Genomic DNA, 8,301 nt, shown 5'->3' on the forward strand with positions numbered 1-8,301 from the left:
TCTTACTTCTGAATATTTGTTCTTTTAAACCAGTGTTTTCCAGTTATATTGGTATGAGCTGATTAAAAACAGTTTTCAGAGGTATATGTTTGAAAATTGCTTGACTAGTAGAAGTACACATTAGTAGTACACATTCAGGTGTATTAAGGAATATATTAATATCAAGAAACTTCAGTTTGGTTGATCTTTGTTTAAAACGATGTATAACCATGATTCAGATCTAGTATATTGCAGGATTATCCTTCTAATCTATGCAAATTTTATTTTGGTTTATAAACAATGTAATGCTTGCACAATGTTTCATCAGGAAACATAAATGTTCCACATATACATTCACTGTAAATTTTGCATATGTGAAGAGGAAATCTGCTTATCATCAGGGAAGATGACCAAGGAGATATGACTTCGTATCTGCTAAAGCACGAATGAAGTCTTTGCTGCAAGAATAAAGCTTGTGTCATGGAACTGCTGAATAACTCACAAATGAATAGCCTCTGTAAAAATGAATAATAATAATAAAACTTGTTGAAAGAATGATGCAAATAAAATGTAAAAAGAACATTATTGGTTGCATAAACACTGCATCATTTCATTATACCTAATAGTTTGGTTTTACTGAATAATTGTTCAATTTCTGATACATTTTATATGATTGGGTATTCTAGACCACTTAAAAGTGTAGTCTTCATTATTGGATTAGAATTCAAATTAGGCTTATAATTGTAGATTTATGCAGCACTCAGTGAAGCAGGACATAATGGCTTTTTAAAAAAATGTGCACATTTTATTTGGGGTTGTGAATCCATGTCGGAATTGTCTTGTAAATGGTTTAATGCTGAGGAAATCATGCCTTAATGAAGTGCCTTTCCAGTGAGTAGATACATTGCAATGCAGATTTTAGCCCACTTACAAAGTAAGAATTTATACAAAGCATTTTTTAAATTTTGCCAATGGCCTTTGAATTAATATGCTAGTTCAAGTTCGGTTTATTCATCACATACATAGTCATACACAGTATAACTCGCAGTGAAATGGTGGAGAGTGCTCTGTCCAAACTGAGGAAAGGAAACAGGGGTGCATAGAGAAAAATGTATATATGCAAGATAAATATATATACTCTATGTATGTACAAAATATATTAACAATGTATGTACAATATATGTATATTATGATTATATACACAATGTACAATGTATATGGTTGGGTATATATGTACACAATCTACAGAATGTACAGTGCAGGTGTAATATGGTTGGGTATATATGTACACAATCTACAGAATGTACAGATCCATTTTGTATAATAACATATCTACAGTTGTTGTGTAACAAGGTAATTGAGTATAAATCTATATATACAGGTGTACAGATATACAGTTATGTTACATGGTGGTGGTGGTCCCCACAGTTTATCAGTTTCCCTGATTCAGGGCCCGAATGGCCTGTGGGAAGAAGCTCCTCTTCAGCCTCTCTGTCTTGGTCTTCAGGGAGCGGAAGCGCCTCCCTGACCTCAACAGAGAGAAGAGTCTATTGTTGGGATGGGTGGGGTCCTTCACAATTTTCCTGGTCTTGGTCTGGCACCGCTTGTAGTAGATGGTCTGCAGGTCAGGAAGTTCCGTGTGAGTGATGCGCTCTGCTGAACGCACTACCCTTTGGAGTGCTTGTCTGTCCTGCTTGGTGCTATTCCCAAACCAGACTGTGATGTTCCCCGTGAGGATGCTCTCGATAGTGCAGGTGTAGAAGTTCCGCAGTACTTTGGAGGGCAGTCTGAAGTCTCTTAGGCGTCTGAGGTGGTAAAGACGCTGACGAGCCTTCTTTGCCAGGGAGTTGGTATGGCGGGACCAGGACAGGTCCTGCGAGATGTGAACTCCAAGGTACCTGAAACTATCTACTCTCTCCACCGTGGTTCCACTGATCCTCACAGGTTGGTAGTGCCGCTCCTGCTTCTTGCTGCAATCCACGATCAGCTCCTTTGTCTTACTGACGTTTAGGAGGAGATTATTTTCCTGGCACCAGTTTTCCAGGTGTTTAATCTCCTCCAGGTAGGCCCTCTCGTCGTTGTCCGAGATCAGACCCATGACAACAGTGTCGTCAGCAAACTTGACAATGATGTTAGAGCTGGAAGTGGCTGTGCAGTCGAAGGTGTACAGTGAGTAGGGCATAGGGTATAGTTGCAGTTCTGTGTTATTTAGCTGTCTTGAGCTTTTGGCACAGTAGTATAAATCAAGTTTAAAAGTAAAGACAAATATAAGTGCTTATAAGTGTTTGAATATTACTTTATCAGATAAACTATAGAAACCAAAAGCAGAGTTATGCTCCAACCTCCAAAACATGCTCAGAAATGCCAGATTATCTGACACAATTAGACTAATTGTCTAAATAAATGTCCATCTTATTTTTGTCTCATACTTCAAACAGCATAGCAAAAAAAAAGTCATGAAATCTAATAGGTCTTACCAAAAGGCATAAAGTTCAAGTTCAAGTTCAAGAGGTTTTATTGTCATTTCAACTATATACAAGTACACAACAAAAATGAGACAATGTTCCTCCAGGACCATGGTGCAACATAAAAACAACAGTGCGACAGACAACATGCTACACAAGTGCAAACAGTCCAATATAGTGCAAAATGTCATTAAATAAACATTAAATAAACAATAATAAATACAGGACAGGACAAATACAAAATACAAAATGAGTAGACAGTGCAATTTAGTACAGTACACAGTACTGTGCATATATAAAGCGAGTTGTGCATAGCAATCAGTGACATGCTACCCTGAACATAGCAGTCACCGGTAACAGCCAGAACAGTTCAGAGTACAGTGCTGGTTTAGTACAGTACTCTAGCAGCAAGTAGGATAATGTGCAAGACTGCAACAGGAGTGCATAGTTTATTTGTGTGAGGTTTGACTTCAGCACTAGTCCGATGCAAAACAATGTGTGAGTGTGTGTATAGATATGTATGTATGTATGTACGTACGTACGTACGTGTGTGTGTGTGTGTGTGTGTGTGTGTGTGTGTGTGTGTTTGTGTGTGTGTGTGTGTGTGTGTGTGTGTGACTGTCTATAAGCATGTATAGAAGTGCCCATTTTGGAATCTAAAATTCATTGCAGAAAAACACACAAAGCCCACCATGTCTAGTGATCAACTGTAGATGAACCAATAAAAAAAAGAATCCAAAAGGGACACTGATTATGCCTCATTCACTCTAGAGTCTGAAACTCTTTCAGAGTAGCAAGAAGGTTTCAGAGTAACATGGAAGTTGTACAATGCTCTACAGTAAGGCCAAAGTCTGAGTCAGATTTTTTACAACTTTAAAACTCTACTTTTTTACAACTCTACTATTTAACATTAAACAATTACCAGCCACTGTATTAGAAACCGCTGCCTTATATCTGCATTCATGTATTATTATTAGGGTATTATTACAGATGGTTGCCCATCCATTGGTATGCACACTTTGCCAGTCAACCTCAGCGCCATTCATCACTGGCCTGTTTCTGACCACAGGAGAATTGTTTTAAATGATGGACAAAACAACAGCAACACAGACATTGTCTAGAGCTGCAGCTGGAACAAGTTTATCAAGCACAGCTAAGATTTTTTCCTCGTGTCAGTATCATTGTTGCAATGAGGATGGTCTCACACCCCAAAATATCTAACAACAGTCCTACAGATAAGAAACTGAGCATTATTGAAGAACTAGAGGATGGCTAATACAAACTGTGCATTACAACAGGGCTATGAACTCTACATAAACAAGGTATTTCAAATAAAATTGTTTTTATTAAATTGGCTTGAGAAGTCAGCTCATACCTTACAGCTATTATCTAATAAATGGCAAAAAACAAACAAACAAACAAAAAAAACACAACAACAACAACTAGATACTGGTGTGTTGCATGTGAATTCAACACACCAGAAAATAATATTAGCAATACAAATAGTTTGATGCCTGCATACTTATGATAACAGAAGCTGATATGAGCATTGATGTGCTGGCCATAATACTGTCAAACAGCTGAATAATAAGGAAAGTGCACCACTGTAATTCAAAGAAGGAAACGATGCATGCCCAGTCTTTTCTGAGCTTGACTTGTGATGTTATGGGTAATTTGCTGCCCAACAATGAATAAATCTCAAAGTTTGCCTGTCTTTGAAGGTAACATTTTTGTTGTTAGCCTTTCAGTGGTAGACAGGGTGGTCCCTACCCCTGGTTCTCTTGGCGATCTTCCACAATGACTGGACAAGGAAGATCTTCACTGTTGAGTGTGTGGCTTCATCATGGGCCTTGGCTCAGTCTTCAACATCATGGCGATTGCAATCAACCACTACTGCTACATCTGCCACATCCTCCATTATGACCAACTCTATAGCCTCAAGAACACCTGATTCTACCTGTGTCTCACCTGGGATCTCAAAGCCATCGACATTGTGCCAAACTTTTTTTGTGGACTCCCTACAGTATGATGCCCACATCTTCTTGTGCACCTTTACTTAGACAGTTAGCTCGTGTTATACAATATCTGTAGTGGTGGTCCATTTCCTTATACAGCTCCTCATGATCTCCTTCTTCTACATAGGAATCTGGGTGTTTGTGATCCATATGAAGCATCAGGTGAAGCCTGGACCCTGGATGAAAGTGAATCCCAGTGACTTGCATGAGTTTTTGACCATTTTTATGTTTTTTTTTGTTTTGTTTTGTTTTTTTTTGTTCTTTGCTGTTTGCTCAGCTCCTCTGAACTTCATTGGGTTGGTTGTGACCGTCAGGCTTGTGAGAATGGCTCCCCGCATCCCAGAGTGACTATTTGTCACAAGCTACTTCATGGCATTCTTCAATAGCAGCCTCAATGCAATCATCTATGGGCTCTTGAATACATTTTTGCAAAGAATATAAAACAGTCTTGCTGTTTTTATGCATCCCCCAAATGTTTCTTCTAGAAAATTCCAGACTTAACACAGAAGCTCTAAAAAGGAAACCATCTGCGGCAATATCAAGTAATAACTTGGCAGAGATTCATTATGGAGGGATTTCTTTAAAAATGACATACAAGAATAAACATTTAAAATTATCTTTTAATATCAAGTTTGTGACAACCTTAAATAGTTTAAGGACAATTTTTTTGCAAGCAATGCCATAAGTTTAATTTAAACATACTATGTAGTATTTTCCTGGTATGGCATGTCTCAGCATGGAAATTGTTCCTTGAATCTCAGTACAAAGACATAATAGTCAGGTTTATTCTTCTTGATTCTTCGTCTATCATTTAATTATGTTCCATTATTTACTCACCATCAACTGATTATAAAATTCAAAAGCACATATTGTCATGAATGGCCACCCTCCTGGCATCCCTGTTTCCATGGTTTCCCTGTCGTGTCTATGTTTATGTCTATGGCATTTTCTAACTCTGCCTCGCTCGCTTCTGGTTATGCTGTACTTGTCCAAGTTAAGTTACTCACTCTGTTTGCACTCGCCTTTCTCCTCTTTTTTAGTGATCGCTCTCATTTAGTTCCTGCATGCTTTCTATCTTTCTATCCTGAATGATTCACATGTTAGTAAATCCCAAATGACACTTTTAATTTAAAAAAATGTACATATATGAGTAAAGACAGACATTAGCAAACAAAACAATACAATTAATACGAACACGAACCGGAGTTTAGCTATGTCCAGTTTAGCGCGTGGATGTACACAAGTGTCTGTGTTACAACTCGCTGGGGCCCAAAACATTAGTGCACATTTACAGAATGCCAGATGAAGTGTTTGAGACACACGGAGCTGGTTGGTCTGATACGAGTCCCTGACATGTATAGAGATGAGCCGTAGTGTCTGCAATGAGCAGCTACTCACGTCTCCTCTCAGCTTCTCACACGACACAAGTGTGATGATCTTTGTTAAGACTCTGGTCCTCCTTGTCTATCCACATGAGCAGCAGCGTGGAGAATTCAGTCCTCTTTGCTGAGAAGTAGCCAGTTCAGTGTTATAGCTTCGAGCTGTAGCTAGCTTTTCAACCGAATATGACTAACTCTCATCACAGAACTGAAACAAACAGACAATGCCTACTGCAGAGAGAATATACTTTTACACTGACAAACACTGTTAGACTTGAAAGAAAAAATGGGAAAAAAGTTACCGTTTGGGCCTATATACAATGTGTATTAAGTCTCCAACAAATGAAACTTCAGGGGAAAATTTCCGCTCTCTTCCGCTATCTCTTGCTGTCAAACATTCCAGCCAAAAACCTTCCCAAAGGTCCCAGTCTAGTCCTTCCTCCTAATCACAGACAGGTCAGCGACAACGTCGCTCAATCCTAGCAGCCATCTGGTTACTTGCCTTGGTGAGAGACTGGCCATGCCAGCAAGAAAACTGGCATGAAATTCAAAAAGAATTCCGTGGAAGTAGAGTATTTAACACTCATACAACAATAATAAATAAATACACAATAAACAATATGGAGTTTCCTTCCCTTTTTTTCAGGATCCCTACACTCCCCCATCACTAAATCTCAGCAAGTCCCCATGCTGGACTCACCAAACTCAAAAACAAACATTTGCATTAAACACAAGGGTTACATTATCCTGAGCTTAATTCACAACAACTGGACAATGCAATAACGCCGGTGTACCTGAACAAGTCCTACATAAGGCTTGGCAATTACACCACCATGCGTGATGACTATTAAAATATAAAGGAAAACAAATCTTGTCTCTTGAAGGTACTTCAACAGCACTCATGTTAGTTATTAATTCTGGCTCCCTTCTAGGTCTACCCAAACTATCAAAGGTTAGATACTCAGCAGGCCTTTTACTCCTCTCAGACCTTCTGAGACTTTCAGATTCTCCTGCACCCTCCATATTTAGATGATTATCTACCTTATGTTCCCCTTGGTTCTCATCCGTTTCCCTTTCGGAAAAGAATATAGCTGTTTTGGGTAACTCTTCCTGGGTCTTATACACTAGGATCTCATCTACCTTCTCAACAGGTAAGTGATTAGTCTCTACTACAGGTTCCTCCTGACCCTCTTCAACTTTTTGAGAACTCTGGCCACGGTCCTCAGCATAACACCCATAGTCAGAGTCACTATCTGATATACACTGGGCTGCATGCAACAACTCAGTACATGAATCATATTCCTTTGGGTCAGCAGCTGCTTTCTTTTTCTTAGCATTTTGCCACCAAAGAGTCCTTGCTGAAATTACTGACTCAGAGTGCACTTCAGGATTTAACTTCCTGTCCAATGGGCAAGAGATGATTATGGTGCATTACTTTCACAGGCCCCGTCCCAAGTATGGGATTTAGGTGATACATAGGCAGCTCAATTTATTCTCCAACACATAAGCAGTTGACCCCCTACCAGTCAGCAAGTTTCTGCTTCCCTTTAACACCAAGATTTCGAATGAGAACTTGGTCCCCTGAGCTCAGACAGCAATACTGCACTTTATCATGTCACTCCTTGTTGTATTGGTTGATTTTGGCAGCTGTAGCCTGTGCTAGGTGATAGGCCTCTTCCAATTCCTGTTTCATCCTTGACACATTTCAGACAATGTAGGTGATGCATCATCAGTAGAGACACCGAAACAATCATCAATGGCCAGTCTCGCTTCTCGTCCAAATAAGAGATAATATGGGGAGTAACCAGTAGCCTCAGTGGGTGTGTAATTATAAGCAGGCACTAGGTGAGTTGGCTCCATTTAGACTTTTACTGAACATTCAAAGTACCAAGCATATCCAGCAGGGTGCAATTAAACCTTTCTGGCTGGGGATCACCCTGTGGACGATATGGTGATGTTTGGGACTTCTTCTCCCCCAACGTGCTCAACATCTCGTGAATTGATTTACTCTCAAAATCCCTTCCCTGATCAGAATGAATTCTCATCGGCAGACCATAATGAATGAAATATTTTTCCCACAGGGTTCTGGCTACCATCACCGCTTTCTGATCCTTAGCGGGAAACGCCTGCGCATACCTTGTAAAGTGATCCGTTACCACCAAGACATTAAACACATTCTGAGAATCTGGCTCAATGCTAAGAAAATATATACATACAAGATCCATGGGTCCAGAACTACTCAGATGGGATAAAGGAGCAGCTCATTGAAGCATGGTTTTCCTCTTTATGCAATGATCACAGGTCTGTCAATAGATCTCTACCTCGTGCTTTATGCGTGGCCAGAAAAATCGGTCTCGTACTAGGGCATAGGTTATCAAAACGAAGATGTCCACTGTCATCATGCAAAGATTTTAATACAACACCACAAAACTACCTGGGAAGCACTAGTTGTTGTCTCATTCA

General features: G+C 39.5%; 1 pseudogene; it reads left to right on the forward strand.

Annotated features, from left to right (window-relative positions):
* The first annotated feature begins 4,131 nt into the window (after positions 1 to 4,131).
* Positions 4,132 to 5,976, forward strand: LOC113590374 (annotated as a pseudogene).
* Positions 5,977 to 8,301: the final 2,325 nt, after the last annotated feature.

This window comes from Electrophorus electricus, chromosome 12 (assembly GCF_013358815.1).
Source record: "Electrophorus electricus isolate fEleEle1 chromosome 12, fEleEle1.pri, whole genome shotgun sequence".
Lineage (NCBI taxonomy): Eukaryota > Metazoa > Chordata > Actinopteri > Gymnotiformes > Gymnotidae > Electrophorus > Electrophorus electricus.